The following is a 22,322-nucleotide window of genomic DNA, read 5'->3' as shown; positions in this document are numbered from 1 at the left end:
GAATTTATGTTTATTTGTACCTCTATAAGATGTTTAACATGATGTAATAACACAAAGTGTAGAAATAATGAAATGCTATTTACTTGCCAAGCCATTACAGATGAATTTATTTCCATCCAGAAAGTAAATATAAATTCATGTACTTTCCCCAAATGTAACAGAGCTGAATACCAGCAAAACAAATAAGATGACTCCAGCTGCATAAATACATAAATAAATAAATAAATCTTATTGCAATAATGGCAATAAACTGGAGCACTTCACCTGTGATTTATACTTGACTGATGACATACTTTGAAAGTACAAGGCACTAATTTCATTGTCGAGCATGACACAGAAAGTGCCAGTTACTCAGTTCACCAGGAAAACATTCCCCCAGAAACTTCATCAGACATGTAGTCAGAACAAATACAGTTTATCTCCTTGAGATCTTAAGAGCAACTATACAAGATATAGGATCACATTTGCTTTAGATTCCCCCGACCCAGCAAGACAGCTGTTTTAGTATGAGGATAAGGTTGTCAAAACAATCAAGTAAGACTCAGTGCTGAAATACTACCAGCTCCATTGCATCTTCCTGACATTGTATCTTGGTCAGTCCAGCAAGAACCTACCTCTTAAGTTCCCTAGAAGACAGATAATAATTGAATCCTACCTACTACCTGTACTGTAAAGATATGCTTGCATCTTACCTGTCCTTAGACATATTTAGACATACCATATAGATGGTAACCATAGCAGAACTGTGTCCCCACCACTATGTAAGAACTTCATCTTCTAACATCGTTACCTCAGTTTCCTCAAGTTTCATTCTATTTTCCTTCTTTGGGAATTTTGCCTATGTTAGAAATCAGCCCATGAACCACTGGAAGAACACAAAACCAGGAGAATCATCTTATCTTCCCGCTCATCACCTCAGGAATAGCTTCAGGTATACAGGTCAGCCTGATAAAGTCTACAGGGATGCATCGGCATGCACACACCATGTTCAAGAGTACAGGCTCTGGTCAGTACTGGATGATACGACCCCACTAGACCATAATTGTCATTACTTCTTCTCCCAGAACAAACACATCTGCTAGAATCTGCCTGCAATGCTAATATGCAAAAGACAGAAAGGAAAACAAATAAAGAAACTAGTTCCTTCTCTTGAAATGAAAAACAAAGCCAAAATTCTCAGCTTCCTTAGAAACCTCTTTTATTCAGTTAGCTATTTTTAGTTTGTAAGGAGAACTATATATAATCATAGAAACATTTAAGTTGGAAAGAACCTCCAGAGATCTCATTCAACAGTCCTTTTCAAAACTGAGCTAATTTCTAATATCCCCTCTCAATCTTTATGTAGTTGAATTAGTAGGATAAATAAGTCAAGTCTTGAAGTCATAAACCAGGCCATGAGTCATAAATTTGTTTTTCACTACTCTCCTGGATAAGATTGACTTAAATATCAATTAAAAAGCCTGTATGTATGTGAAAAAGAATTATGACAAATTAAACTTAGCCCTCCACATAGCACCCATTCAAGATGGAAGTGAAGTCATCATAATAGCAACCCATAGAGATACACTGAGAAGAGTAGACCCTGGACTGATTCACTACCTACTACTATCAGAAGAACAACTTGTGCATTGATACAGCCAAGCACAACTCAGAGCAGGCCTCAGCAAACCCAGCTGTTGCTGGCTGATGAGACAAAGGTGGTAGAATATCTGCACAAGAAATTCTCATTTGAAATAGCTTATTTGTATCTCCATAAGATTAACAAGATCTACTAAAAACTATATGATTTCTCTCAATTTATGTTTTTATTGACCTTCCAACCAACATAATTATTTAAACACTTTCACAGTCTTTCACTGTAGCATCAGTTTAATGACATCTCCCACAGGTTCACCTCTGCCAAATAAAAAAAACCCCTTGGTTTGTAAGGATAGAGATACCTATCCTTAGGTTCCTATAAGTGAATCAATTTTTGTGGAGAGGGCACTCATAATTTTTAAAGCTTATGTTGAGTAAACAACTTTATGAGAAATTCTGACATTGTTCAAGCTAGGATGTTGATCAAAGGTAAGCACATCCATCACAGAAACACAGAGGAAATCAGGCAATATACCATGAAAGAAGAAATGACTGGTAATACATGCAGCAGGTTGACTGATCAGGAGTTCTCATGGACTGAAATATATTAAAGGAACCACCTGAATATTTCAAATGCTGAAATATATCAGAGAAAAGACAAAAAAAAAAAAGCCAACACAAATTTTAAAGAAATTAAGTACTGTCTTTTGACTTACTGTGATTACTAACCATATGAAAGATGAAATAAGAAGATGGACCATAATGACCACCTGAAAGCTAACACCTGGAACTAACAAGAACAAAAAAGACCCAAATTTCCCTCAGAGAATTCAGTTGCAAAAACTGTCCTCTGCTATCGCAGATACGCCACAATCAGCTCTTGGATACACGGCCTATCATTTCTGCCCATGAATGTTGTGGAAAACTCTGGAAAAAGAGCCATTGAGCAGATCTACAAAGGAGACAACCATGTTAGAGAAAGTCCATCTTGAATTTTAGCTGCGGTTGGCTATGAGAATCAAGGAATTATATGCGATTTCTCACATTTTCTCAGTATAAGGTTAATGAAGTAAGCTGCAGACTACACTCTACATAACATACCAAAGACAGATTGGCTTTCCTTTTTTTTTTTTTTTTGTATGGCATTGGTGTGCATAAGAAATAAGCTAAACTAGTTTATAAATAATGAATAAAAACAATCAATCAGTCAGGAAAAGAGGACATTGCCACAGAAAGAGCCATGGAATAAATTTTTCATTTTTAATTTGATCTTGGCACTATCTTGAAAATGAATAATGCTTTTTGTATCACTTTTGTAACTGTTACTTTTTATCACAAGAGTCAAAACAATACCACCCAAAAGGAAACAAATTTTGTGTTTCCAGTCTTGTTCAACGTAAATCAGAAAGAGCAAATTCATTCCAAATAGTCTTATTCATTAAACTTTGAAATGAAACATAGAAGTTGAGGGTTTCATTCTCCAAGGGCACCTTGGAAACTAGAACTGTCTGAAGCAATTTAAGAACAACTAACTGCGCTTACAGGACTCTGTAGAGAGGGTAGATACAACACTGAAAGACTCTGTAAAACCAAAATTGTGCCTCTGTCTTTAAAAGGAAGGAAAAGAAGAGCAATCGGAGAAAGCATTGATTAGAAAACAACTTCTAAGAAAGGAAGTGAATAGCAGTCAATTGTCAAGAACAATCTGTTTTGATCTTACCAGGAAATTTGTATGACAGGGCCATCTGTCTCTGTGGATGGAAAGAGGCAGTACGTACTGCATATCTAGGCTTTGGTAAGTCTATTAATTTTGCCTTGGGATTGTTTGACAAGGAAATGTGGTCTAAATGAAAATGCTAAAAAATGTTTGGCTAATCATATCCAAAGACTAACTCACTGGATTCACTGACAAAAATGAAAGACCTGTCAAGCAGGGTCCTCCAAGGCTGTAAAACATTTTAATTTATAAGGTAGATGATAGATGCACATTATGCCTATTAAAAATGCAGTTAATACAAAACTAGAAATGACTGTATATAGATTGTAGGACTGGCTAACAATTTAATAAAGATCTTGACAAGCTGGAGAAATGTTCCCAAAATAGAGTGAAATTCGGTGTGAAAGGTTCTGAAGATAAAGAGGAGTAATCAAGCGAACAGGATGGGGAACAAATGATTATGTAGCAGTTTTGCAAAAAAGGTGGTTCAGAAATAGAGTGCAGAAGTGGAAAAAGTCCAGAGAGGAGCAATGAGACTGACAGGCATGTAGAAAATATTGCTTCTTGTTGCCTGTTTGCCTGTGAGGCAAACTGAAGGAATCAAAGTTCTTTGGAAGAATGAAGGGCAACTCTAAATAGTCTGAGTTCATAGACTCTTTCAAGTCTCACAAGACTATTTTCAAAACCTCTAAAAAAAAAAAAAGTTATGTCTTCTTCATATCTATGGTAGACAGGACAAAGAAAATTCAGATCAGACACTATGAAAACTTTAATTACAAGCACTGAACTACCATGAATTACAGTGCTCTGTTTGTGAAAGTTACACTGCACAGGGCATTGAAAAGTTAGATAAACATTAAAGAATGACAAAACTATTGTTGATCCTGTCTATGGGCCGGGAATGAATTACATCATATATAACCTTTTGAGGTCACTCACATCTATTATCCACAGTTTAAAGAGATGAATATGGAGCATCCTGATTATTAGCACCAACTTGCCCTACTCTTACCAAATATTCAGTTCTTTGAGGAATCAGCTGTAATTTAAGAAAGACGTCATTAATTGGGGCAAGAACAGTGTACAGCTCTTTTCATTCCCATATTCTGTGAGTCATTGCACAAAATATTAAGATATCAAAAGATTGTAGATTTAAAACATGTCAGCTACCTCATAGGAACCATTCCCAGGAACCCTTTTTTGCCAAAAGGGAAATGCAAGGCAGCTTACATACCTTGAAATGCATGTTATCTCAGCTTTCTTCATATCTTTCAAGAGTGAAAGCATGCAAATAGACAAGCTCCATGAGGCAGCTGGCACTTTTTTTTTTTTTTTTTTTAAGTGCATTGCTTATCTTGTCTGGTAGTAATTTATTCATGTAGCCATCCTCTTGCTCTCAGTGAAGATAAGGCAATGAATTCGAGACTCACACAGACTAAATAATTAATTTGACCTGTAATGCTGTAATGAACTCTTTAATATGCACCTGGACAAGTACCCGAGACTGCACAGGCACATTCAGCAAAGGCAAGGAGCAATGCTAGGAAGCCAGGTGCCCTGGTAAAGGGTCACATGGATTGGAAGTTACTAATGGCATCCAACTTTTTCACTGCCACAATACATTGCTATTGTACAGCAGTACAACATGCAGATGCAAGGTACGTCTGAAAACTGTCCTCATACGTACTGCAGTCAAAAGAGGTATTTCTCTCTGTCCCCGAAAAAAATGGCAGCAAAATATTCTGTAGAAGCAATTCTACAAGAAAACTCTGTTCAGAATGAGATGTTTCCAGGATAGATGTACCTGAGATGTCCAACTCTAGAGCCACTGTTCTAGCCCTAATTTTTGAAGATTTGTCTATTTGTCTTCTTCTTTTGAACATTTAATATTTCCACTTACTTGATTATTCTCAAAAAAATTATCTCAGGCTTGTCAACCAGACTGTCTTCTGGCAAAAGGGGTTTCCCTGGTGACATAGCATTTTAGTACGTTTTATTGTTGCATTTGGATCTTGAACATACTGCACAGAATTTCCCCTAATGATGGTGACAAAAAATACACAAGTTTGAAAACGCCATCTAGTAAGTCTGCATTCTGATAAGAACTACTCAGATCCCCACATTTACTCATGTTACGCTACCCAACCCCACTTAATTTTGAGGACTAATACTGGGCAAGGCATCATTCATATATATCATTCATATATCATTCATATATCATATATGCTGTATTGCTGCTCAACAACATAACTGCTAGCAAGCAACTATGCATACTGCCTTCAAAAACATTAGAGAAATTATTGCAAGGGTCTTTACCTATTTAGTCCAAAGGATTTTTTGATTGCATGGAAGAGGTCCACGGAATGAGAAGGATTCAATAGAGATCTGACATTCTGCCTAGAAAGCAGCCAGGCTTTCATATGTAAATTCTCTTGGGTGTTTTGAATTTTACTTTTAAAAAGTGTATTGTTCTACATGTAGAGTGGATATTTTTGGAAAAGTTACATAAGAGTAAATTGCTCTTGATGAATTTTTCTTTTGGTTTCTTGAAATACTACTGCTTCATTTTAGTTCTGAAATGATAGATTTATAAATGCCCGAAGCCTTTTTACATTAACTAGTTAATATGAGATGTCACTATGATTAATGAATGAGGATTTAAAAAAAAAAAAAAGTGGTACTTTCATTATCAGTTTTCACGACAGAACCTGACATGGCAGTACTAAAAGTTGCATAAGTAACAGGAAGAAGAAAACTTCAATATTTTTAGGATTAAGGAAAGACAGAAAGAAAATGCCCAGAGCAGAATGCCAAGATAAGTGTGTCCTGGTGTGAGTTTTGCTTTAATTTATTCTAAAATAACAAAGATGTATTTTTGACAGCAGATGGAAAAAAAACCACTAAAAATCAGATACAGATTGTGAACAGAGATATTGGAATTGAAGTACAAAAGTACTTTAGGATATAATTTTCAGCCGTAAGTCAGTAAAAGAGGAAATATCACCATGGCCAGAGATAGTGGTCAGGCATCTCCTGTCTCCCAAGTGTCACCAGGAGATGCAGCAGCTCTGCCTCACATAGTGGTTGGGCCAAACTCTAGTATGATTTCTCCCACTCACCTTTGGAAGATGGGACGATCTATCAGTCTTTTCTTGAACTGTTTGCAAAATGTTCTTTGCCTGAGAAGGCTTCGTTTCATTGGGAGGCAAAGTGAATGTTCTTCTCTGCAAAGTAATGTCGCTGAAGAAGAAAAAGATATAATGGGCAAAACAAATCATCTAGGATTTAGCATCCAGCTAGCAGCCTTTAAAAATAAAGAAGCCCAGTTTCCAATATTGGGTTCATTCAGCTATGCAGTCGCTTCTAAAATGGATTTTCTGTTTCAAGGGTCTCTGCATACAGGCTGCTTCCCCTCTCAGAGCATTTTGTCAGTGGTTGCAATTCGCCTGAGCAACTGAGAATCAGAGTTTATGAGAATAATGACAAAAATTCATAGGAACAAACCTGGAAATGTTTGAAACCCCAGGGCCCTCCTCCAGCTATCCATTTCTAAAAGAATTGTTGGAATTCCATTGCCTTTGAGACACAAATCAGGTTGAAATCTGCTACTGGTTTGTCAAAGTTATCGGCAAGAGGACAGATGTCTCCTCAGGGAATTCATTTCCCTAAGAGGCCACAGCAGCAAAGCCCTTGGCAGTGTCGCAGTTGGTGAGAATATCTCTGGACAAGCCAGCTTTTTCCTGGAAGCCTAAGAGTAATGTGCATGTCCAGGGACCCCTGACAGGACAGAAACTACTAATCAATATTAGAGATATCCCAACTAATCTCAGCTCAACCCCCCATCATTCTGACAGCAGCCTCATTAGAGCTGCCTTTACTTCCTTCCATTCCCATTAAGTATCATCCCTACATAGCTCCACTACTTCTCTCTTCATTTACCCCCATCATCCTACCAGCCCTGGATCTGCTACCGTAGCTTGTGATTTTCTGCCCAACCCCAACTCCACCTGTGTCATCTCCTGCTCCTCAGGATCTTTAGAATCATAGAATCATAGAATGCTTAAGGTTGGAAGCGACCTCTAGAGATCATCTAGTCCAACCCCCCTGCACAGAAAGGGTCACCTAGAGCACGTGGCACAGGACTGCGTCCAAGTGGGTTTTGAAGATCTCCAGAGAAGGAGACTCCACAACCTCTCTGGGCAGCCTGTTCCAGCGCTCTGTCAGCCTCACTATTAAGAAATTTTTCTTTGAACCTGCAGAAAACCTAAAGCCACTTTAGTGGCACTGCTGAAATGCAGCTGCCCTGCGGCTGTATCGCCTTGATAGAGACAGAGAACAGAAAGAACTTTGTCTTCATGGGACAAGCCAGCCTTTCTCCAGCTCCATAAGGAAGATTTTTTGTAGGGAAAAGCAGTAGCTGCCCTGATGCTCACTCTCCACTCAAAGACACAGAAAAGCCACTGAGGCTGACACTGGGATGTTTGCTCGTTTAGGCAGGACTTTACCTAGAAACCCTATCAGAAAGTTGGTGACGCTTTGATTTTCCCATCATTTCTGTGCCATATGAGATTCTCTAGAAGGTAGAATGATGCTTTTTAAAACGGCCTAGATGCTTGCAGGATTTCCAAAGGCATTGCAAATCATTCTGTTTTAGAGGGAAAACAAGTTTCCAAATGTCACAGTTCCCACTAAACAGAAATTCCATTCCAAACAGAAGTTTCATCGAGCTCTTCCTGTCATCCTCACAACAGCTCAGAATAGACAGCCATGTCTGTCAACACACAGCCAAGGAGGTGACACAAAGGTTACTCTTGCGATAGTCCTGTCCACAAAAAATAAACACTCTACACCTTCCTTTTGAGTTAAAGATCAGAATCTTAAAGGGTCTAATAATTACAAAGTAATACATTCTATTTATACGCTGCATAGTCACCTAAATCAAAAAAAGCTGAAATATAAATCTGACTGCAATGATTACTGAAGAGATTACTGAAAGACTGAGAGAGTGTGAGGTGAATGAATCGCTACCTTGCTATAGAAATAAACTCCCTGGAAACAATAATAAGCAATCACAGCTCTGAAAGAGTGCCTATTTGTCCACCTGCATAATTCATTTATGGCAGTTTTCAAAATACAGAGAACCCATCTGTACCTGTAATGCCTGAGTTTGAAGGGGTGCACAATTAGCTTTTTTTAATGGATTTGAAAAATGCATGTGTGAGTGGGAAGGCAGCTAGAGCATTAAAAAGAATAGTTGCATGCCATTTTTAAATGCAGATGTTTATAGAAATGCTTCTGCTTAAATAGAATTACTTAATTCCCATACTTTGTGGCTTGTAACTTCTGCCTATGAGAGAACTGCTTTAATTCCTTCCCTATACAGGAGATAGGGGAAATACGAGTGTGTAGGCCCTTCATTCATGCTACCTGCAAAGGTAAGGCAACATTGCTCTCAGGTTCCTCATCTAGTCTACTGTTACCTGCTGTCTGTATTTTTTTTTTCTTTTTTTCTTTTTTTTTTCTTTTTTTCCCCCCCCTCAGGAGCAAAAACGTAGGACACAGTGGCTAGAATGTGCAATTGGCTGTTGTAGTGGCCACTCTTCTTACCTAGGTAGATCTGTTGCCCACAGGGACTCACTACAACACATCTCAGCAGTACCTTCACCTGGTTGAGTGCACATAGGTGGGGTAATGCCCTTGCCTTCTGGATGCAAAGGCACATGCAGTGGTGTTCTTACAGCCCCTGCTTCCTTGCACAGCATCATAATTAATAGGGGGGACTGTAAAATAAATTAATTGCATTAATCAAATGCTATGGGGTTTGGATGCTGAGGTGTATGGCCAGCTGAGCAGCACCGTGGCTAGTCCTGCTAGCCCCGGGCTCCTGTGGGTTCTCCGTGCTGTAGGGAGCAGCCAGTCTTCGCTACACTGGGACAGGAGCCAAGGAAGAGGATCCATAAATGTAGGTACTTATTTCTCCTCTCTTTGCTTTAAATGACTGGGTACCATGCCTTGCTCCACTGTGGGCACACACAGTATTGTTTGTGGTCAGAGAGCTCAAAGACGCTGCATAGGAGACAGAGAAGAAAACCAAAGCAGATTCAGATGAACAGTCAGGGACACAGACAAGCTAATAATGAACAAAAATGACACTGGTTGGGCCGAATGAGATTATATTCCTTACCTTCACCTCTGCTGAGATTTAGTGAGTGGTCTTGTCCCAGTGGAAGGACAAGCAGAGGAACTGCAAAAAAAAAAGCTCTGGCATTTTACCTTGGTCTAGTTCCCAAGAAAACCTGGATATAAAATTATCTCACCCAGAGGGTGGCCTGTGAAGTTGGCTTCAGGATAGTTCTATTTTATGCAGTGCTGATGTTTTTACACACTACGAATGAGAAAAAAATGGCCTCAACTGACTAAAGTCAACCCTGTTGTTCATCCAGAGGTTCTCTGATACGTCTACCCTAATGAGTAGCTTTCTTTTAGACATCAATTATTTCTGCTTTTTTTCCCACGAAATAGCACCTGGTGTGTGAAATGATGTTTCTTTTCTCAGCGCCTGTCATTCTCATTTAGTCTAGACCAGGTGAAAAATAAATAGCCAATTTCTGCTTCCTCTCTTGGCAGAATTTGCAGTAATAATCTGGAATTATAGCTCAACATCAAATCATTTTCAGCAGAAGGCTTTCAGCAAGTAAATGCACTCAGCTCACTAAGCTTTAGCCCTGGAGCGCAAAAGCTATCCAGATCAGTTCAGAATTTTCAGAGTTTTTATTTTTACTTCATGGCCTATGTTGTATTCCTGAACCATAACTCATGGTAAAAAGTGAACTCTTATTGGTTCATATCTCCATCATGCTTTTAATACCAGGAGCAGATAGAAGCACAACAGTGTGGAGGGCCATCTCTAGCACCAGGTTTTCTGGCACCTACTGTCTTGGAGTATGGTACTATATGATATGACAAGCATCATCATACAGCTCACATCACATCAACCTTTCTCTACGTTTCCCTGCTTCATAGCCATCCACTTTTGAGAAATATGAAAATGTCTTACTTTTAAGATAGAACAAAGTAGCTTTTTAGAGGTAACAAAAATATACAAAAAGAAATCCACAAAACAAACAGAGGAAGGAAATAGTTGCTTATACCCACTGCATGAGGTCAACTTACCGGAAAACAAACAAACAAAAACAAACAAACAAAAATAATCCTGGGATGGTCCATACACTACCTGCTAAAAGCACAGCGTAATTCAATAGCTGGTATCTGAAAATAAAGTTCAGAAAACTCAAGGCAGAAAAAAGGATTTGTGGCTTCCAGGTATGGTTAATTAACTGTTAGAACAAATTGATGTGAGACTGGAAATTCTCCATCCTCGGTTAGCCTTTAGTTCTGGGCTCATTATGTTTCAATAACATTCACTGTTGTTTTAAAATACTCTAAATAAGGAAGTAGTCTTCTGCTATTGCTTTCTTACAGTGGTTGCCTAACCACAATAACATATGGAACTTATCTCTAGCATGTTTGAGTGCATGTGAACATTTCTTATGTTTACTAAGCCCACAGTAAGTTCCCTAAACTTCTGCACATCCGCTTCCCTGGCTGCCACCCCCAGGCTCTCCTCCATTTCCTAGGACCACCTGCAAGATCACTTATACTCTCCTTAGTCCATTGTGAACACCCACTTGTTTGGCAAAACATCAGGACTTATATAGCTTGATAGTTATTTCTTTTCCATTTAAAACTTGCTGCATTGCACCATGCAGCATGCTTGTCCCTGCAGAGCAGTCTGGGCAGTGAGAATGGCTGAAGGATAGTCTAGGTATATGTGCTATATATAGGTATATATCCCTTCAGTTATATATATAGGGTATATATCCCTTCAGTTGTAAAGGTATGTAAATATGGCTAGTATAGATACGGTTCACCTCCCCAGGACCCAGAGCTGGCTGGACACAAGGCATCCCTGCTCTGGAACATACCTAAGTTAGTGGCATGGTGCTTGAGCTACGCCCTGGTGCTAATATGGTTCCCAAACAACACAGTAGTGATGTCCTGATATGTGTTCTGGATTTAGCTAAAGCAAACCACATATCTTGCTGTTTAATATCCCTCTTCAGATATTTAAACAAACATTCATTTCACAGAAGGTATCCCTAGAAGAAGGATAATACCAGTGAGCTGTCCTGTCACAGGCACACGTATAAGAGAGGTGTAAGATAACTAACTGCTCTGAAGAGCCATTGCTGTGCAGTTGCTTTGTGATTGCTGTGTAATTTTCATGAAACTGGAATAGAGACCCTGTGGATAATTATTGTATTTAAACTGTGTGTCCCAGGCTTGAAACACTCCCCTCTGTATACAGTAACAATCTAGTTCACGTAAAAATAATAAAAAAATAAAACACAATGTCTAGAAAGTTGTCCAAGTCTAGGAAAGGTACTTCAGAAACACATAACAGAAACTGAGATTTAGGAGAGAGAGCTTCCTCAGGATTTGGACAGAGTAGGGCATGCTAGGCCAAAAGGTTTATATGAAAGCAAAAATATGACCCCAGGTGTGTGAAATTCCCCAAGGGATAGAAGTTTGTCTTGAAACAATCCATGAAACAATCCATAAAGAAAAAATACCAGCATGCTATCTGGAAGACTTCTGGCTGCTACTTCAATGCTACAAAAAGCACATTTCTAGTTTTACATGCTACATGTCTGCTACCTGACTTCACAAGAACTTTGCAGAAAGGAATATTGATTAATGAGATGAGGCAGTTGTCAATGAAAGCAAAAAATGGGTGGGCTCAGGAGGACTGACTGTCGAGAACTAATTAGTGTGTGGACATGCCATATGGGTTGGCGGCAACAGAGTAGTTCACTACCTGCTGCCACCACTGGCATCAAATCAAGAAGGATCAGAGCATCTGTCAGTCTTCAGGTCTGTAACAGCAAACTGCAGTGCAAAGAGCTTCTAAACAAGCCTTGGAGATCAAGAATCATGGGTAAACACCTAGAAGAAAAAGCTTAGACACAGCACAGAGAGAAGTGTATTAAAAATAAAATATGGAATTGTTTTCCTTTTTCTCATTTTTTGCCGCACATGCTTGTCTTTCCCCTCTAAATTTCTTTGAATCATTGTAGTTGATAACGTAATCATATGTTTTATCTTTGGATATCTTAAAAAAAAGAAAAACATCAGATTTTAAGCTTCTATCTCCACCTTTCACATCCATCTTCCCCCTCTCATTTTAATGAGGTCCAGCTTCTTTCCTAGGAGGCAAACAAATGTTTCTCTCTGACTACGTAGCAGTAAGAAAAATAAATAACGCAAACAAATCATATTCTCCTTAACTACCTGTCATGGGCCTCCAGAGACTACTGACTTGAAAAACAAACACGTTCAAGCATTGCTGGTTATTTAGCCAAAGTGCAGAGAGAGAGGTTTCTATTCTTTGCTGACTGAAAGACATGCAACTTCGTTATAAGGTAGTGGCAGAAGTTGACACCATCACTCTATAAACGGGGAAAATTGATTTTTCAATCTGAACCACGCAGGAGCAGCAAGCTACCAGGACTGCTTATTCTTGTGCTCAGTGGAAACCATTTATTGACTTCAATGAAGAGGTTTTCTGTGCATGGGTAGGATGTGTAAAATAAAGAACTAATGTTGAAGATTAAGATTCTAGTCCATGCAAATGACACTATAATCTACATTTAATAAGAGATAATTTTAGTTTCACTTGCAGACAGCTGTTTCACAAAAAAAACACAGACAATGCAGAATACTGCAAATAAATTAGAAAAACATGCAAAATTACCTTAATCTCCTCTTCCTCTCTGTGTTCCATTCTGAATTAGACATTGAGCCTCATTTTACTTTCTGAAATATCCAGCTCAACATTGGTATATGACATAAACTTTAAGCAAAAATCTTGCTTTCATTAACTCTGAGTCAGTGACCAGGCACTGCCGCAGGCTACACTACCATTTGAGATAGATGAAATCAGTGGTACTAGGAGTCTATTCTGTAAGCCAAACATTACCCTTCATCAGATCTTGATCAGAACCCACTGAACTATAGGAAAATACTTCATAATCTGAAGTATGCATTTGTTTAGGTTACGCATGAAATAAGAGAGCTATTTGCTTAAAGATATGAATACTAAAATCTGTTTTACAGAATGAATCAAAGAAAATACTGCTTTCAGTTGAGATGTTTGTGTCTGTCTTATGCATCAGTAGACTTGATCATAGTGGAACTTTAATGAGGTATTTGAGCAGAACAGTTGAAGATGTCTAATTATAGACTTTTCTAGGAGCATCTTTTGTTCCAATGGGAACTGGCCTATTTTCAGAACAGAGTGGCTGGAAAGAAAGGATTAGTATACCTGTCTTTATTACTGAAAACTAACACAACCGAAGGAAATATACAGTGCCCCTTTGTACTTGCTGAGAAAATTCTCTCCAATTAGACATTAAGCTCAACTAAAGGCTTTAAATGTCGGACATTTAGAACGCGTTCTATTGAAACTCAGCAGCTGACAGAAGTACATGGGCAAGGAAACTAGATTATTGAAATTTATAAATAAATTTAAAAAATGTTCCTCTCGGGAAAAAGAAGGTGGAAATTTTAGCTCGGTAGATTATCTCATTTCATGCCTCTTTACAAATAATGTGGACAAAAAAAAAAGAATGAAGGCCTCAGGATAATAAAACTTTCTTTTTCATACAAAGGCAAAATGTTGACCATCTTATAAGTCACTATCTTTGCTAAAAGTTCTACAATTAGGCCTAGTGTCTGAATAAGGCACCCCAAAGGTGGTTCCTGAAGAGGAATTCAGCATGGAGTTGGTAGATAAGCCCTTGGTTGGGAGTGGAAGAGGTCAGATGCCTTAGAAAGGTACTTAAAAATACCATCAACTTAAAAAATGAGACACTTCCAGTGCAAAGAGGGAACAGTAGACCTGGGAATGTATTCAAGTCAAATTTCAATTAATGACTTTTTTTTTTTTTTTTTGCAAACCATGGATCTTCTCTCACCAAAACCTTGGTTTTACTCTGGCAAATCTAGGGTCCTCTTTTGAGACGCAGTGGAACAGAGGTCTTACTGCTTGATTTGCTCTAAGAATTACGCTTTTATTAAAGAAGGCACTGTCACTTTTCAGGTTTCCAAATTACTGTAATTAGATTATAAGAAGGAACTTTTTAAGCAGCTGATCTGGTCCCTTTGAGAAGAGGTGAAAAATTCCCAGGGTATGACTACAGGTCACAAGGTACATAGATATTAACACAGGAAAACATACTTTAGGTAATAAAAGCATCACAGCTATTTTATCTTTAAAAAAAAATCCAATCACACAAATCAAACCTGCTTCTTGGGACATAAAATTAGGAAACACAATGGAAATACAATGACAATAATGTTATTGCTAAATGCCAGCACCGCTTCTCACGCCCTGACTTGCTTAACATTTTCTGATCACATCTCTCTGGCATTCCCTTGTACTGCTAAGGAGAACCTTCTGAAGGAAGGATTCTAGCCAATTCACTGGAGACTCAGTGAATCGGCTAGAGCTCTTCCAGGCACATACACAAAAACAGATTTATGGGTTTCTAGAGAGCATTACAAATAGATAGGTTTGTCAGCAGCTGAGTGAGGTACTCTGGATATTGTAGCTTCAATTCTGCGTAAATCTCACTTCAAATGTTTGTGTTTATACTCTGATCTTGAAATTTTAGGGCATGATTTAGCTAAGAATATTTCCTCAGCAGAGATGGGCAGAAGAAGCTGCGCTATTTCTTCTTGTAAGTGACAAGAAAAAGTGCTTGCCAACAGATTAAAATTTAAAAACAGATACTTGTGATATGACAAACTAATATAGAATTAAATTAAAATATAATACCCCATATTAATAGGAATGGGAGCTGAACTATGTTGATTGGATTTGAATGTTTGACGCTTCACAATCAATTCTGATGTTTAGAATTTACAAGCTTGATACTGCAGGTTTATTTTTTGCCAATAAGGAGGAAGGAAAGGATGAGGAGATACAGAGTTGAATCTTCTCACACCTATGTGCAACAAGGAATAAGCAGACTAGCTCAGTAGAAGTACCAGGAACTACCCAGAGAGTAAGCTTGGCAATTACCAGACACGCTCACCAGCTATTCCTGGAGCTCTACGGGAATATCTGATAACAACCATTTAGCCTGACATGTCATTCAGTCTCTTTCTGCAAGTATAGCCAGTAAGAGCACAGTGGAAAGTTTATAGATGCAGGAGTTAAAAATATCTCGAGGTTAAGATCAATTTAGGACTGAGATGTTTGTCTGGTCTGGAGCTGAGAAGCAATACCCATACCAGAATGGAATAATACAGGTGTTATTTAGGTTTCACCTACGAGGGCATCTCTCCATAAGGGTACTTTCATCAACAGATTTTGACATAATGTGAGCGACGTTGCTCAGTTCTAGGGCAATAAGAGAAGTTCAGCTTTGACTCCTTTCAGAATAACAGAATGTTAAACACCTTTTTCTAATCTTGTCTAGTCTAGTCCCATCAAGGCTTTTTATAATCTAATCTAATCTAGTCCCATTTTCTGCCACAGGTACTGGGCCTTTTGAGTAATTTTAGGATCCTTTCATTAAAAGAAGTTGTTTCACAAGTTTAGGGAACATATTATATGTTCGTCAGCTAGATAGGCTTTCCCAAATATACTTGGGAGTCAGTTATGAGCTCTGGAATTACTATTACATCATGCATGTGTATTTTAAACAATATACATATAGCTGTATATCTAGAGAAATATATGCATCCTTAATCTCATTTTGTATTAGGTTTCTCTCTAAAATAGATTTATTTTAGTTAAAATATGGAAAACAACCTAAGACACATATTTACACTTTTACGATTAGCTTAGTAGTTTATCTTCAAGATTTCCTACCCTTCACTAGGAAGCAGCATTTTCTGAAAGTCCTACTCATATTTTTATGCTATAGTTCTCAGGTATTTCTTCCTTTAATACGTAAAAAGCACCCACTCCAAATCCATAGGAACTGTAGAGGCTGAGTTAGCACTATTCAGATTTGAACTCCTAGTAATGCGAACTGCTTTAATGAGTCCTATCTTCCTTATAGTGCAGCAGTGAATTCATTTCGGCCATTTTTGGGGTGAGGAGATCTTATTTTTGCCCCCATCCTTCATCATCTCCAGTCAACTGTCGGCCAGATATGTCAAATGTTTCACTGAAGGCTGTTTCCACTTTGTGGCACATGAATGCTGTTATTTCTGAGATGTTAACAACCAGTACCTCAAAATGGAAAAGCATAGGTCTAGAAGAACAGCATAAAGAAGATATCATCCTTAGAAAGGCAAGATAAAACACAGCAACAACATTTCTAGCAACTATGGCAAGTGCATAAAATAGATTTATACAACCTTTGTGCCTTACCTTACCTGGTCAAAGGTGCTATTCCCTGAGTTATGGAAGGGCCCATTGTAAAAATGCATGTCCTTCAGCTTCCTGAAGGTTGGCATCTTCAAATCACTGCCTTCCTGAAATGGTTCTCTTCAAAAATTTCAGCCTGCATATGTTTTCACTGAGGAGAGTACATACAAAATACGAAACAAAGAGTTTGGGTCCATGGCCCAACAGGCTTCAAAGCTTTCATTGCCTTTCGGTATCCTTAGAGGGGACTGAGTTTGTTCTGTAGATATGAAAATCTGAGTACCTAAATGTTGGTATTGCTGTCTAAATGTCCCCAGTAGTCAGTGTTGAGCGCAAAGAGGTATTCAGCTCATTCAGCTCACCATAACCTCACCATGTTTAGTCCACTGGATGGCTCTCTTACATGAACAGCCTCAATGCCTCACACATTGTTATCTTACCAAGATAAGTTTAGCCTCAGAACATTCCTGTTCTCCTCTTCCTTTTACAAGTTTTGCATCAAAGTATCTTATGGAAGTACTTCTAGTTTTACCATTTCAAATCTGAAGAGCTTGAGTTCTACCAATTTAAGCTAAATATATTATTATGATTAGTTAAGAATTTACGTATCCTGACAAATGTCATTTATTTAAAACCATACAGACTGATGTAACAATAAAAAGTCACAAAATTCCCAGTACTGTCACAGATTGCATAACAGTGGTAACAAACCATAAGCACCAATTACTACCAAAATAAAAAAAGACTAAACGGAAAATTATTTTAATGTAAAAGAAAGAAATTGGACAGTTTGAAGTCAGCTTTTGTCTTTCAATCAGTCTGAAAAATAATATAACATTACATAATCTGTACATTATTTCTGAATCACTGTATGAGAGTTGATATCTGCTCAGTTATTAGATTGACAGACATGTTTTCATAAACAGCAGCACACTTTTGCAAAGGGCTCTAGCTTATGTAGAAAGAATAGTAATATCCTATTTTGTACGCAAAAGTTGTTTAAGTAGGGAAAGAAATTCCCTATGTACTATCTTTCAATATTACTCTGAGGAGACCTAGAAACATACATCTCTTCTTGACGAGTAACAGTGAGCTCTACAGAGAAAGATAATCAGTAAGCACATTTTCCATGCCACAGAAGTCAGAAAACACACTCTGCTAGGCTTGATAGAGAACCAAATTCTAAAAACAGAAGTCTTCATTTTAAAAGATTCACTTCTCAGCAGGATTTTTCACTGTAGGAAGCAGCCCCAATTATTTATTCTTGGCCTATATGAAGCACTAAATGATGTCAGCGATAACCAGGAATAACATATGCACTGATTTAATATGAAATATTTTAATTGTTCTTAGAAGAGGAGTAGGAATCTGATGTGAGTGACTTACAAAATATATCTTTACATTGAACAGGAGTGCACTTACACTTTGATAAAAAAGAGGCAAATGGCAGATTACCAAACCAGGAAGAGCAGTTGCTCTTGTATCTCCTGCTATGTAGCCAGTGTGCATGCTCTTATCCATCCATTCCTGCAGCCAGAAATCTCCTTTAACATTCATTAAGTCTCGTAATGTTTGTCACTTGTTCACTCACTCTGTCCAAAAAGGGGAAATATTTGCAGTAAAGTGCCTTCTATGCTCATCCAGTTGGTATTTAGAGCCAGCAGACCAGGTTTTCTCTGCTGCAGAGAGTTCAGTTGCGTGTGGGCAGAATTCATCTTACCTAAATATAGTCAACCAAAAGAAATACGCTTCTGGGTAAGATTTGTCTAAACTATTTTAGGCTTTGACCTCAGAATGGGAAAATTTCTGCCATCAAACACCTATTTCTCTTACTGACAATACAGTGAGCCTGTGATGACTCACTCAGATGTAGGAGTCTAACCCTGGTCCAGTGGATCCTGCCCGTACTCTCTTCAAGACAAGGACAAGACCTCGAGTCTGAGGCAATCTTCTATGAAAGGCTAACAGAAAGTGTTAGATATACATAACAGACACAAAACTGAGGAGACAGAGGCACTTAGCTGCAATTTGTGGTCTTAAATTATCCCTGATACAAAATGCTCTGTGATTAGCATGCCTGAGTATGCTCTTGCTGCATCTTGTCTTGTCCTGGTACATCTTTCTGTAAATGTTAGTGTCAAATTCTGCTAAGGGTAAAGTGTTTAACATGGACTTGTTTAAAGTTGATAGTTTCTGATTAAGGTTAGAAGTTAAATTAATGACAATACAATGCAACAGCTACTCCTAAATAACATCCTATATAGGCAAGAGAGATGGTAAAGCAACCAATCAACTTCATCAGAAAAGTAGAAAGTAGTGACAGCAATCAGAGGTGATTGGTGACAGGACATTCAAAAGATAATTTTGAAAAGTATTTTCAATTATCCAGACTACAATTTGAAATCCAGGAAAATCTTAGCCAATTAAAAGCTGTAGGACAACCACCAAAATCAAAACAATAACTAAAAGTCTGGAACTGTAGGGGGAAAAAAAAAAAAAAAAAAAAGAAGCAGCAGCAGCAGCATCTGTCCTTACTTCCATATTTTGTTGAATAAGGATGGGTAAATTCAATGAATAGAAGCATATATGCTTCTACATCACCGATTGAGAGAAATGCAAAGGAAGTACAAACATATGAAAAATTTCACACAGGTCAAGAATAATCTTCCACAAATAAAACACAACTTCTGAAAACTCAAGGTAGTTTCCTAAAGAAAAAGGTAGAAGTCCCAGTGCAAACGCTGTAAAGATTCGCTTTACCACAAGGCAAAAACGCTACTATATCTTGGAAGAAAAGAACCTTATTAGTTGGCTTGAGTGCTGAAACACAGAAAATGTGAAACTGTCAGTTGTTTCCAGCTGCAACCAGGAGACTGGATTCACCTTCCTACAATGCTTCTTTACCAGCTGGATAAAACCTGAGGCATGGCTTTATAACTTAATAAGACAAAATGTTTACACTGATATGTATTAAAAAATAGTTTGAATGGCTAGTAGAATAGTTGTAATGTTTACAACATTATACTCCCACGCATGGGCACCAATTTAATCATTATGCTATTGTTATAAAAATAAAAAGCTTTAAAAAAACTTTTTATTTTAATCTTAGCACTTTCTTCTATTGTACAATATGAGCAGCACTCTTCAAATTCAGTGGGTGTTGCTCATGTTTTGGAGATGAAGAATTGGGCCTCTTCTTCTTATGAAGGCCTCCATGGCTGGGGAACTTGTCCAGTTTCTTCATGTAGTGGAGATGTGTCATGGATAGAGCAGAGCCTTTGTCATAACTGCAAATTTGTAAAATTTAGAGGCAAAGATTCAACCTTAGTTTCTCCAGTTACATGTTTGATGAGAGCATTTTACTCTACCTTGGTTCCTAGAGCCTTAATATCTTTACAATTGTTTGTTCCAAGATAGACTATATCCTTGGAAACAGTGGGGATAACTGTTTAAAATCAATTGATAGGATTTGCAGGGCTTCATGTAACATATGGAACTACATTTGCATGCACCATTGCATTGAGCACAAATTTCAAGGCCATTGCATAAGCATGGTCTTGTTTGCATTCAACCACAGCCTTTCAGGTTGGGTTGTGTGTAATTGAGCTTGCTTCTACCCTATTGAAAATGCTGGGGTTTCAATAAGATAATTTTGTTCATACAGCTCCTTTGATGCTTGTATTCATGCTTAAAGTTGAAGCAGCTGAAGTCTTGTGGTCAAGAAATGGTCACTTCTGACTTCCTTGGGAAAACAACAACAGCAACAAAGCATGCAATACAGAGCACATACATAAGCTTTTATTTGTTTAAATCCACCTACCATTTTGTACATGTCTTTAGCAGATAAAATGTAATCATTGTTTCTTCAGGCTGCTTTTGAACTACCCACTCACTCTTCTCTCTATGGTGTATTTCTATAGTGCAAGGCTTCCCTGATGGTTTTTGACATGCATGACCACAGGAAAATGGCATTTTCTGTGATTTTACTTCCCACTATTCTGCAGGTTTCCACTTATCTTCTGCTTTAGAAAATAAAGTAGTTTTATGAATAACTTAAGATCTGAATGCAGCTACATTTTCCTCTATTACATTAAAAAAAAAAAGAACACACCTCTATGTGACTAGATGGCACTCCAAGGCATAGAGTGGATACTGATGTCTCAATATTTTCCCTTAGAAAATTGAATTGAGTGAATTCAGCACAATAAAATACCCCAGCATTCATTTCCAGTCATCCTTCACATTTTCACTTAGCTAAAAAAACAACAAAATGTTTCTGCAGGGCGGAATCCAAATACAAGACAAATATATTTATTGCATTTACTTTACAGATGTACAGATAAGTAACTTTGAATTGCCCTGTAACAAAACGTGACTTATTTAAGGGAAAAAACTTTTGTGTATTTTGAAAAATATGAAAATACATCTTTGTCCATATGACTATGCCAAATTAAGAGATAACTGATGCATACTAACATGCTATATCTCCTGAACAGAGTTCTTTTAAATACACTTCTTACAGATATTCAATATTTCTAAAGTTTTTGAAGTCCTTGTTTAGAATCTTTTAAAATAATATTTCTCAATAAACAACTTCTTTTAAAGAAGTCTTTTGGCACAGATTAAGCTTCATTTGACAATGCAGAAAGCCACTATAATCTTCCTTTAAGGGCTTGAACTGACAAGATGACCTCTAGAGGTCATTTTCATCCTAAATTATTCTGTGATTCTATAAATTGCACCTTTTGCGTCCGGCTGACCTGCAGGAATTCACCCCAAGGCACATGGGGAGTTGGGCGATGCAATCTCAGGCAGCTCACAATTGTCTTTGGGAATTACGGAGAAGAGGTGAAAGCAGAAACCTTAGAAAGACTATGTGTCATATCTATTTTAAAAACAAAGCCTGGAGTAAGAGGGGAGAGGCGTCAGAACTATAATCTGGTCAGCCTAACTCCAACACTCCCCAAGCAAAGCAACAAAGACATTAATTTACAAGCCCTTAGAAGCCAGGCACACCAATGTGGATTTCTCAAGGACAACCAACGACAAATAATAATTTAATTCTACCACAGAGCAAAAATATTTTAAAGCAATTGATGTTATGTGCTGTGTTTTGACTTGCAACACCATTAGAAGGCCTACTAATATAACATGTTCTCAGACAAGCTAGAAGAATGTCCTGTTGAGATCCCCAGCCTGGCTTCCTGTTGCCGACAGTCTTAGCAGCAAGTCCCTGACGCTCTGCTGGGCAGAATTCAGATGCAAAGGAGTCATTTCTCTATCTCATAGAATATAACCTACTTTGAAACTGGCAGTATTTATACTGTATTTTCTAAATGTCTGTCCTAGCTTAAAACACTTCAAGATATATAGTTGCTTGAAAAAAAAATATATATAACAAAATTTATCAGTGTTCACTGGCAAGGAAGGATGTCTGTGGATTTCTGCAAAAATTCAGCTTGCTTCTGGTATTTCTCAGCATTTCCATTAACAACGAGGACAACAGAGGGGGATATTCTTTAAGAAGATGAAATAAACAGGATGCATTACAGCAAGGATAGATGAGAAGGTAAAATTGCAAGA

This window comes from Tinamus guttatus, unplaced genomic scaffold, assembly GCF_059628265.1.
Source record: "Tinamus guttatus ecotype Peru unplaced genomic scaffold, ASM5962826v1 Tinamus_guttatus_pri_ptg000052l, whole genome shotgun sequence".
Classification (NCBI taxonomy): Eukaryota; Metazoa; Chordata; class Aves; order Tinamiformes; family Tinamidae; genus Tinamus; species Tinamus guttatus.
This window is presented reverse-complemented; position numbering follows the sequence as displayed.